Raw genomic sequence first — 12,028 nt, 5'->3', positions numbered from 1 at the left:
GAACTCGTCCTTTCCCCTTGAACTGACGCCTAGCGTTCAGAGCAGAGAATCCAGAAGTGCTGCTTTCTACCTGTTCTGATGAGGGCTGCCAGCAGCAGTGTCCAGACTCCCCCTGCCCCAGGGCCCACTGGAAGGCAGCAGATTAGTCCAGCCACCCCCCGCCAGCCCCTCTTTCCCCTTCTGGTTTGTAATTGAAAACCAAGGAGAGAGGCAGAATTGCGGCCTCGGTCTCGGCCTCGGCCTCGTGGGGAGCAGTGTTCCCGAGAGCTCCCCCGGCTCCCCCTCCCTCGTACCACACACCCCAGAGGCCAGTCAAAGGGTGGAGGGTGGGAGGACTCCCAGGGAATCCCTCCTGCAGTATGGGGGCGGTCCTGCAAGAAGGCGAGACTGACAGGTCACTCTGGTGGACAGAGTTTCACAGGTGGACATTTGCTGAGCGGCAGAGTCTACGCCACCGTGAACGTGGTGAGCCAGTGTGGGTGCACTCAGCCTGGGTCCCCGGATTCTGGGGGCGGTCGTGAACGTGGAGACTGGTGCTGAGGAAGGCAGGGAGGACAGCTGGGGCGGCCTGGCCCAACTGAGTGATGAGGGGGGTTCAGGACACCTACCCCCATAGAGAGCACCTTGGCATGCTGAACATTTTAGGCCGAAGGAGTTTGAGAAGACAGCAGAAGCAGGAAGGTCACTCTGACCCCATCCTCCCTCCCCTGAGATGGGTCATAAGACACTCATGTGAGAGCCCTTCTCCTCTCAGGGCGCCCCGAGTCCCCCATCTGCTGGCTGCAGCCCCTCGCGGAAGTGCTGCTACAGCTTACAATGGACCAGGTGCTGAGTGCTCGTGGCAATTTAGCTGTTTGCCACTGACCTGGCCTCTGCCTGCCTGCACCCAGAGGAAAGGGGCACCCTCATCTCGGAAGACAGAGGATCATGGAGAAGAATCCAAACGCACTGGCCTTGCTAAGTTTCCTCCAGTTTCCTACACTGGCTTCGTACTCCTCGACCTGCCATATTCCTCCACGATGACCACTCTTTATCAAACCTAGCATGAAAAGATGCGGGTTTAATCATTTCCTCAGGTCTTCATTTCCTTTTGAAGGATTGCGTGTCATGTAAAACTTACTTAAATATATTTGTATGCTTTTCTCCTGTTAATTTGGCTGTCAGTTTAATTTTCAGACCCAGTCAGCGACCTTAAAAGGGTTGAGGAGGGGCTTCCCTGGTGGCACAGTGGTTGAGAATCTGCCTGCCAATGCAGGGGACACGGGTTCGAGCCCAGGTCTGGGAAGATCCCACATGCTGCGGAGCGACTGGGCCCGTGAGCCACAACTACTGAGCCTGCGCGTCTGGAGCCTGTGTTCTGCAACGGGAGAGGCCGCGACGGTGAGAGGCCCGTGCACCGCGATGAAGAGTGGCCCCCGCTCACCGCAACTAGAGAAAGCCCTTGCACAGAAATGAAGACCCAATACAGCCAAAAATAAATAAAATAAAAATTTTTTAAAAAAAGGGTTGAGGAAGATTTTTCCCTCCCCTACAGTGAGTAGGGAGCTGGTGTGTTGTAGATGCCTAAGGACCCAAAGGCCTGGGTCCTGCAGCTCCATGTGAAGGAGGCTGGAGGCTTCCTTCACATGGCAGGGCCTGAAGCTGGCAAGAGAGGAGAGGGGCCATCACGGACTCCGGGCAGGGCTGAGGAAGAGTAGGCTGCTGCTCTCTGCGGGGTCCGCAGAGCTGCCGTTAAGTGAAGTTCAATACCACCCTAAGAAAAGAAGACGCACCACCAAAACAAGGACCACCACATCCGCAGAGACCACCAGCACCTCGTGGAAAGTCGCTGACCCTCTGGGAGGCCAGGGACACTTCCCCCCACCCCCAGGAGGTCAGATAGGTGACACATCAGCTACCCACCTTGGACACTAGATGTCAGAGGAGGAAGGAAAGACCCAGACTCAGAGAGGGAGGGAGGTGCAGGGAGGAGGGGGCATGAATGAGCAGGCCAAGCCCCTGCCCACTTCTGGTCCTGTTTCTTGAGCCATCGGTCCAACCCACACTAGGAGGAGGGAAGAAATGGGCTTTAAATGACCAGAATGTTTGGCATCTGCTGAAGTGATCATCATCAAGTGGGTAAGATGATGGATCTGACTGGGTACAACTAGAGGAAGAAACAGAAAGAAAAAAAGCCATTTCATGTTAATGGCCCAATATGTCAGTTACTTGTCCGCTGTATCAAGGGATTTTCCAAACAATCATATAAGGCAGTTACTGTTATTATTGCAGTTTTTGAGAAGAGGGAACCAAGGATCCGGGAGAGGAAGGAACTTAAAACCACACAGTTAACAGGTAGCTGGGCTGGGATTTGAACTCTCACTGTTGGGCTCTGCAGCCAATTCTCTAAATAGCACTGTCCCCAGAGGGGAGCCTGAGCCGGCACTCCATGCCAGCGTCTCCCCTCCCAGCTGCTCTCGGAGTGAACCCAGTGAGGGGACCTCAGCACCTGCCCAGACATCTTACCGTATTTTCAGATGGCTGTTGAAATAACAACTTAGATTTTTTAAAGGTTTTTACGGTTAACACACACTAGAGTCATTCAATAAGCATTTATGAGGCTGCTACCACCGTGCTGAGCACCCCCCAGCTTCTCTGAGAGGAGGACTCAGCAGGCAGTTCTTTTCAGCTGTCTTCTGCATATGAGAGAAGGGGAACACAGAAAGACTATGACTTGCCTAAGGTCACAGAGACCTGGGACCACCAGCGCCACCAAGCATTCCCTGAGTGCTCAGCTCATGTCAGGCACTGTGCTAAGTGCTCGACGTGGTCCTATGGGGCTTGAGAGTTCCTCCTGTCCGGTACTCTTTCCACTGCCCCAGCTGGCTTCCCCCACTCCCACTCCTGATCCCCACTTTCCTGCATGGAGCCAATGCTTCTCTGGCCAAAGGACTGATTTCCTGGCTTGGCGAAGGTCCTGCAGCAGGGAGTCTGGGAGGCTTAGAGAAAAGCAGAGGATTTGGCTTCCTTCCCCGGTGCCAGCTCATCGCACCAGCTGACCTGCTGCTGTAGGAGAAGAGAAGGTGCTGGTAGTTCAAAGCACGGGCCCTTGATTAATTTCTCATCCTCTATAAATAAGTGAGTAAAGGCACATTCTGCACGCACTGCTTCGACGCCTCCTTTGGGCCTTTTATTGCTCTCTACACCTTGTTACTCACTGGCCTTGGGACGTCAAGTAATTAAACTTACTTCCAGCCAGACTGTCAAACTCCTTAGCTTGGCAGTTGTGCCCCTTACTCACCCCCTACACCCAACCTAGGCTCCTGCTCACCTGTCTTCTCTCTGGACTCACCAGTTGCCTACACAGCCCTGCTTTTCTGGCCGTCCATCATGACAGAGCAGCGAAGCACGTCGGCTTGTGTGGGTTCAAATCCCAACTCTGTCACTTCTTGGCTTTGTGACCATATGGGTAAATTATTTAACTTCTGCAGTCCTCAGTTTCTTGATATACAGAATAGGGATGGTGAAAATAGTGTGTATCCTGGAATTAACATTCTAGTTGGGAATCAGACACTAAATAGGCAGGCAGTCACACATACAAGAATTTCAGTCAGTGATGAGTAGCGTGATGGAGAGTGAGAGAGTGAGGCCAAGGAGGGCTTCTCTGAAGAGGTGACCTTTGAGCTAAGACATTAAGGATGAGAAAGAGCTGATTCAAAGAGGATCTGAGGGCAGTTGGTTCCAGGCAGAGAAGGAACAGGGAGTGTGACTCTGGGCAAGTTTTCTGAGGGCTGGGGAGGGGTTGGCTGGAGGGGTCCCTGGTGCTAGGGGATGGGTGGGAAGGTGGGCCAGGCCTCTCACAAGGCACGTATTAAGGGGAGATGGGGTCTGAAAGTCTGGGTTAAGTGGCTAAAGCCCAGGGGTGAGAGAAGAGAAAAGAGACATTTGTGGGGGACTCTGATGCCATCACGAGGCCCATACTCAAGTCTCTAGAGGCTGGCTCTTTGAGTGCCTTCCAGCCTCCTGGGCCAGTGAGGAGTGGAGAGGAGGTGGCAGGTCCTGCTTTCGTCACCACAGGTCCCCCATCTTCTCTCCCCCTTTCCTAAAGTGAAACACTGTCCAGAGAGGGTCTGGTGTCAGCCATGTACACAGCGGTATGTGGGCTCTCCAAACAAGGCAACACAAAAGGCACTGACTTGTCGCTTTGGCCAGTAGTGGGGGTGTAAATACTCCCACCATGGCTGATTTTTTCTGTGCTTCCAGCATAACGTGTGATTGTGGAGTTGGGAGGTGAGGCACAGGATCGGCTCCCATGTGCAGGTGGGCACTGGTTCCAGCTCACCACTGCATTCACACCCAAGGAACAATGACCAGGGTTTAGGAAGCACTTACTATGTGTCAGGCCCAGTGGTAAGCACTTTATATATACTAACCCACAACAACTCTATGAGGCAGGAGCTGTTAATATTCCCATTACACAGGTGAGAAATGCAGTCACAGATGAGCTTGGTAACCTGCCCAAAGTCACACAGGCAACGATGGAGCTGAGATTAAACTGCAGTATAACTTACAGGAACGTGAGCGAATCCTAAGCACACTGCTCAGTGGATTTTTAGGTATGTGTACCATATGTAAGCAGATCATGATAAGGAACATTTCCAGTCCCAGCTGGCTCTTTTTATCACTCTTGTCTTTGATACTCTCCCTCCAGGGTAACCACCATTTTTGATTTTTATCACCATAGATTTGCTTTGTCTGTGCTTGAATTTTTTTTTCTTGCCTGCGCCGTGCAGCATGTGGGATCTTAGTTCCCCAACCAGGGATCGAACCTGCGCCCCCTGCAATGGAAGAGCAGAATCCTAACCACTGGACCACCAGGGAAGTCCCCAGTCTGTGCTTGAATTTTATGCAACTGGAATCATTCAGTACATAATCTTTTTGTGTCTTGGCTTCTTTCCCTCCAATGTCATTGCTTCATCCATGTCGTTGCGTGTTTCAGAAGTTTGTTCTTTTGAACTGTCGTATGCTTTTCTGCAGTGTGTGAGTATGTACGATGTATCTATCCATTCTCCTGTGGATGGTCTTTGGGCTTGTTTCCGCAGAGTGTGCTCATAATCACTATGATATACTGCCACTCAAGTATGGATGCACTCCCTGACGCTTCCTGCCTCTGGGGGATTTGCAGGATTAGCATGTGGGTTGAGTGCTATCACAGGATGTATTACTTTCTGATTGCAGCTATAACAAATTACCACAAACTTAGTGTCTTAATGCAACACAGAGTTATTACTTTACAGTTCTGGAGGTCAGGAGTCTAAAATAGGCTGGCAGCTATGGTTCTTCTGGAGGCTGTAGGGGGACTATCCCTTGCCTTGCCTTTTCCAACCTCTGGAGGCTGCCTGGGTCCATCTCTGCTTCTGTCATCACATCTCCTCTTACTCTGACCCTCCTGCCTCCCTCTCATAAGGACCCTTGTGATTACATTGGACCTATCCAGATAACCCAGGAAAATCTCCCCATCTCAAGATCCTAACTTAATCACATCTGCAAAGTCTTGCCATGTCAGGTAGCATATTCACAGGTTCTGGAGTTAGGACATGGACGTATTTGGGGGGCCATTATTGTGCTAACTGGACTCTCCTGATGTAATGGTAAGACCCTGGTGTGGGAATCAGGAACCCAGGGTCCTGGTCTGGCCCCTGGGTTGACTTACTGTGGGAACTTTCTGGGCTTTTGGCAGATATATTGAATAAAACGAAGGGCTAGGGTGTGATCCATTTCACAGGCGCCTCCCAGCCTCCACGTTCTAGGACTCAATACATAAGCTTTAGGCTTGGGGCTCTATCCAGCCACCCCTTTCATCCGTGTGTGCCGATTTCTTCCCACCCCCAGGGCAAAGGGAGCACACCTTCTGAGAAGACCTGGGAGGCCTGCAGCGGATCCCCCACTGTCCCTCCCTTCTCCTTCCTTTCTATCATGTGACCCCTGGGCCTTTCATCCAGAATGACTTTGAAAGCCTGCTATTGATCTTCCTGTCACTTCAGGTCATACACTCCCACCCGTCATCTTCCTTTAAGTGAAAGTTTGAGAACCCAATTTGGAAAAAAAAAAAAAGAAAAAGATCACCCACGTGATTTCAGGGGCTGGGCTGATGGAGCAGCCCTTCCAGGAGGCTGGGTGTGAAGTGCTTGGAGGAAGTGATAGAGCCGCCCTTAAAGACTCCGTTCTGACATGAGCTGAGCTGTCCCTTCATTTGCAGTTGATGGCTGTTCTAGTCGTGGGCTCCCAGCAGTTACTGAAAAGAGAAAGTGGGAGACCAGATCATTTTCATGATTGCCAAACAGGAAGCCTACTTTGTTGAAAGTGAACCAGCCGCCTGTTGGGTCTTCGTATTTTCTACTAGCCAAGTATTTGATCTTTCCCAGCTGGCACCTTGTGGCTGATCATCTCCTCCATCTCTTCTCTCATTGATACAGTCATTAGTGAGCATCTACTTTTTCTACTTTGCATGGCAATTAGGGCATATGCTTTAAAGTCAGATGGTCATTCCTTCAATAAATGTTTACTGGGCGCCTACTTTATGCTAGGCACTTAACCAGGCACTGGGGACAAAATGACAAGCAAAACAGATATGGGGCCTGTCCCCAAGGAGCTTATACTGATGGAGGAGACAGAGGGGAACTGCATAATCCCACAATATATTGAATTACAAATTGTGGTAAATGCCATGAACCAAAAGTCAGGGAAGCTATGAGAGCTAATTCCAAGAGGGCTTGAACTAGTTTAAGGGTTAGGAGAGGCTGCACTGGGTGGAAAATGGGGGCATAATGGAGACAAAGGAATCTGCTCAGATGAAGCCCTGAGGCAGAAGGAAGCTGGGTAAGTGTGAGGACTCTGGAGGAGTGTAGAGGGTGAAGGGAGAGGGAAGGAGAGCAACACATAATTGGGGAGCTTTGAATTTATTAATGCTGTAATAAAGTCTGTGAACTGGTTGACTTTCAGTGTCCTAATCCATAAAATGTGTATAGAAATACCTTCCTTGCAGAGTGGCTTTGAGGATTCACTGAGATAAAATATGCCATTTTAAGGTAAAGTGCTTAGCCCAGAACTTGGGCTATTGCAATCCTGGAATAAATGGCAGCAACTAGTTTTATGACTGGGCAAGGTGCACCGCTGCTGGGAGCTGGGGACAGAAATGAACCAGCTTTGGTCCTTGCCTTCAAGCAGCTTCTAACATCCCTGAGGGGATCAGCAATATCTAGTCTGCAAGTGTGCCATAGCTTCTCCGCCGACAGGACTCAGAGGAGGGAAGGCTGACTCCAGTGGGGAGTCTGGGAAGGCTGCTTGAGGGGAAGGCATCTAGATGCCCAACACATAATTCTGGTCAGGCGGGAAAGCAAAGGAAAGCGAGGACCATCTTCACCTCCCTGGGAGCATCTGGGATGCGGAGAGGGAAACAGCTGCGTTTCCTTCCCTCCTGCCGAGGTGAAGGAATTCAGAGGTGCTGCTTCTCTTATTAATCCAGCTGTGAGCATTTCTTAGACCATCGTGAGCCCCTGAGGAATGAGGTGCAGAGCCTCTGAAAAACATCATTAAAATGCTTCCCAAGAAGAAACTCAAGCCGAGCAGGTGAGAATCTAACGGCAGAACCAGCACCAAGCGATGTAGCTCAGAATGTGAGGCAGGGAATGGTTCCTGTCTAGCTCTGTGCCAACAGTCTTGGACAAGTCCCCTCACCTATGGGTCTTGATTTTCTCACCTGTAAAATGAAATGATTGTTGTAAATGATGACATTTGTTCTTCTGACATTCTTTGTCTCCAAAAGGCTACATTATTGCTTTGGTAAGATTCTGGGGACGATTTCTATCAAGAGCAAAGGGGAAAATGGAGGCAACTCCCCAGTAATTCTCACTCCCTCTCAACATATTTGTACTGGAAAATCCACACATTTGCAACCTAAGTGAGTTTGGGAGCCTAAAATATATCTGGCAAGCTAAATAATTTCCTCACTTCATTTTCCTAATCTAGTCCTAGCATTGATATTTCTAAGCAATATGTGACCACAAGCAAGTCACTTAACCTTTCCAAGTGTCTGTTTCCCCTTCTTAAAATGCAGACCTCCGACTGAATCATCTCCTTGGGCCCCTTCAGCTCTCATTTTCTCTGTCTTTTTCATTCATGGCTTTGATCCTTGTGCAGGTCAGTTATCTCTAGCAACAAGTGAGATGTGGAAAAAGCAACTCAGGTGGGCTACCACCTCCCTGAACCTCATTGTTGTGATCTGAATAAAGTTAACATGTTTAAGGGTGTCTTCTGTAGATCAGCAGGGTAGCAAAGTAGTTATAAGCATGGGCTTTCAGGCAGGCAGTCTGGAATCAAATCTGGTCTCTATCACTACCTGTGTGGCCTTGAGCAAGTGCCAATCAACATGAAGCATGGATAGTTCTATTTAGGCAGAAAAGCAAGAAGTCTCAGTTTCCTTATCTGTAAAATGGGAGTGAAGATAATGCCTGCTGCTTAGAGTCATTGTGAGGATTAAATACACAGTGCTTTCCAAATTTCTATCATACAGTAAGATAAAACATAGTTTCTCTGATAAATGGGCAAATGACGCTTGGTCCTAGGATTAGGGACACATGGAGTAGTGGGGATTGAGGCCAAATGGGTCAGTCTACTGCAGCTGACTGTAACACTGTAGGTCTCAGTGTTGCCAGATCTGATTTTTTTCTTTTTCAAGAGAAACCAGAAATCTGGATTTTTATGTGAGATTGCCTAATCTTAAAATACTGGCTCACATTTATTTTTTCAAACATGCAAATAAGACATGGCTGCCGCCAGGATGTGGCCCACAGTTTTTCAGTTGGTAACCTCAGTTTGTAACCATTAAGCGCTCAATGAATGATGGGGGAAACCCTGGTCATCTAATTTAGCACTCTCAAGCACTCTCAACCACCCAATTTTACAGATATGGAAACTGAGGCCAAGGCTGAGAAAAGTGAAATGACTTGCCCAGTGTTGCACGGCTTGATTATATTAAAGACGGGACTCTAACTCAGGTCTTTTGACACTTAGTTTGGTGCCCTTTTGCCAAGTCACAGGAATCCTTCTAGAAACTCACAGCCTGGATGGTGAGCTGCCCTGGAGCCACAATCCTTGCTTTTCTCCCATGTCTTTTCCTGCAGTGCTTACAGATAACTGTGTTTTGAGATGATGCACAGAACCTCTACCCATGTGCCTGCGTAGCACCCACAGTCCAACAGTGGCTCAAATCGGGGCAGGGGTGATTCCGAGTGGTCGCAGCTGTTCCCCTCACTCCACGCCTCCCATCTCTGCCCACTTTCCCTGAGATCAGCTACAAAATGAGTTTTAGTTGGAATGCATCTTTTTCAAAGGTTACAGGACAAAATAATCCTTGATGCAATATAATTATAAAATATCATCTCATTTGTGGTTAAATCCTTGAGCTTCAGCAAATTTTAAGCTAAAAATGGATAGTTTTATTTTTAATAAAAACAAGATTAGCAAATGAAAATCTACTATAATTCTGTTTAGAAAGCTCTAAAGCATTGCTGCCTCTGATTGAGCTTTCAGACGCCCTCCCCACCATCCACATGCCCTGATGCATCCTCCTCTCTGGGGAGCCTGACAGATGTACCTACATTGCCTTCTGAAACCTCCCTCTCGGGCCCCAATTCTCAACCTTCATTTCCTTCACTTTAAATTCTAGTGCAAACCAGCTCAGCCCTCCCATCAGCACCCCTCGGCTCTGACAGGCTCTCTGCCCATCGGGAAGTCCTCTCTGCTCCATTCTAAGAGCCTTGTTAGGGGTGACTGGGATGTGTACCATTGGCAAATCGCTTCTGGAAACGAGTTTCCCACTTTGACGGGAGATGGAGCAGGGACAATCCCGCTGGGGGACTGGCGTGGTTTATCAGCCTTCGTCCCAACTCTGTGTTCTTAACTGGGGTTTTTCATAATCTCTTTTCCCTCAGTTGCTTCCCCTCAAAGGTATTTGCATTTAAACAAGAGTTTGCTCCCCTGCTGATTATTTCCCCCCTCTTTGATTCCATTGCAAAAGCAGCCAGAGTTGCCCGGCTGTGCTGGTGTCTGGATGGGCTCCATGGTAACAGCTGGGGGTCGAATGGTGTAAACTTCGCCTCTTCCTTTTGCAGGTACCGTTGGCCGAGTAGACACATTTAGGAGAAATGTCCAGGAAGTGAAAAGGGAACTATCTGTCACCTCTGAGTCTCCTGGGCCTGCTTCGAAAGCCTCTGGTAACATTTCTCAGAGAGAAGGGACCCCTCTAGGTAATATTTTAAAGCCAAGAGCACATGATTCTACCCAGGGAGAATGGTGCAAAGAGCAGGAAAAAAGGGTTCCGGGGTCTCCTTGACACTGACCCATGGCATGACCTTGAGCAGCCAGGTGATCTCTGCTTAACTTGGGGGCTCTTACACTGTGCTGGCTGGAGGAGAAGCCTCTGAGGCTGAACTCCAGGACCCTCTTCCCTGCGGGGCTTAGCTCACCTTGCATTTAGCAGAGTTCAGCGTATTAAACACACAAGCTTTGGTGTCAGACATAGCTGGATCCAAAACCCAGATGCATCCCACACACACTTGTGACTTTAGACAAATAGCTTAACTGTTTGAAGCCTCGGCTTCGTCATGGGGTAAAGTCGGGCTGTAGTAGATGGGATTGTTGTTCTTGATTCTTCACACCCTCAGTCTTCCATGTGACCTTGCAGGGCACACACGTGCACAGGAATATACTTTCTTACCTTATGGATGTTGGACTTCGCCATATAACTTGCTTGGGCCAATGGAATGATAAGGACTTGGTGTGAGCAGAGGCCATAAATGTGCTTCCAAGGTTTGGTTTGGTTCTTGCATCTATGACCTACCATGGAAAGAACATGAACATTATAGTGTCTGGTCTAAGGAAAATGAGGACACAGGTGGAACAGACTAGAGACCATCATCAGCCTGGAGACTACCTATGGCTTGAAGCTGAGCCCCTCCCAAACTGGCCTGTAGACTCAGAAACTAGAACATGAAATGCTCTCTAATATAAGCCGTTGGGTTTTGAGGGGTAGTTTGTTATGCACAAACTACCACGGTTGTGGCCATAGCTGACTGATACAGAGAAGTTACAACACTGAGGATTAACTGAGAATATGCACGTGTTACCCTGGCTGTTGACATCTCCGTATACCACTGCTTTGTTCAGTCTGCACTACTCCCAAGGAACTCAACTTCAAACACATGTGTAAGTGTGTACAAACGTATAGATGATATAAAGAGCAAGTCAATATTTTTTCTTACCATCATAGTTTTTCCTCCTCTTAATGCAGTGCCAAGTAGACAGCGAGCATTCAATAAATGGTGACCATGATGAAAATGTTGATAACTCTGGAGAGGGCAATCTCTGTGCACTTTAGTTGGGGTGCCCTTGGCATTGTACCCCAGGAATCTTCTTGGTACACTCTTCTAGTTTGTTTCTTAAACACCCGAACTCAGGGATATCTGTTTCATTTGCAGCTCTCGGTTTGACCTTAATAGTAATAATAATCCATAACTTCTAAGGAGCATTTTAGAGCTTATGAAATCAGTTACAATTCATTCATTCAGCATTCATTTATTGAAATTTTATTTTTAAAATGCCCACTATATGCCAGGCATTGCCGAAAGTGCTGGGAAAATAGCAGTGACCAAGACTGGGAAAGCTTGTGCTCTCATGAGACTTGTGTTCCAGGCAGGAAGGACCACACAACTTAACAATTAATTAACTTAATATTCTAAACAAATATTTAAAAGTACATATTTTACAAGCAAGTAATTATATAAGGGCTTAATTAAACAGACTGTGGTAAGTGCAACAGAGAAAACAGAACAGGATTAAGTGACAGGGAAGGATTGAGGGCACTTTTTAGATGGGTTATCAGGGCCAGTGACTGCAAAGAGAATAGGTACCCAGGAGTTCAGGTGTTTAGCTAGAGTATGGAGGTGACATATTTTATTTTGGAATCTTTTTTTTTTTTTTTAATTTATTT

At 48.2% G+C, this 12,028-nt stretch overlaps 1 pseudogene across 1 annotated transcript in view; it reads right to left on the bottom strand.

Moving 5' to 3' along the window:
- Positions 1 to 12,028, bottom strand: part of LOC309622864 (N6-Methyl-AMP deaminase pseudogene) — a 472,574-nt pseudogene that overhangs the window by 14,110 nt on the left and 446,436 nt on the right. The window lies entirely within an intron of this gene.

This window comes from Balaenoptera borealis, assembly GCF_965194805.1.
Source record: "Balaenoptera borealis genome assembly, chromosome: 2".
NCBI lineage: Eukaryota > Metazoa > Chordata > Mammalia > Artiodactyla > Balaenopteridae > Balaenoptera > Balaenoptera borealis.
This window is presented reverse-complemented; position numbering and strand designations above follow the sequence as displayed.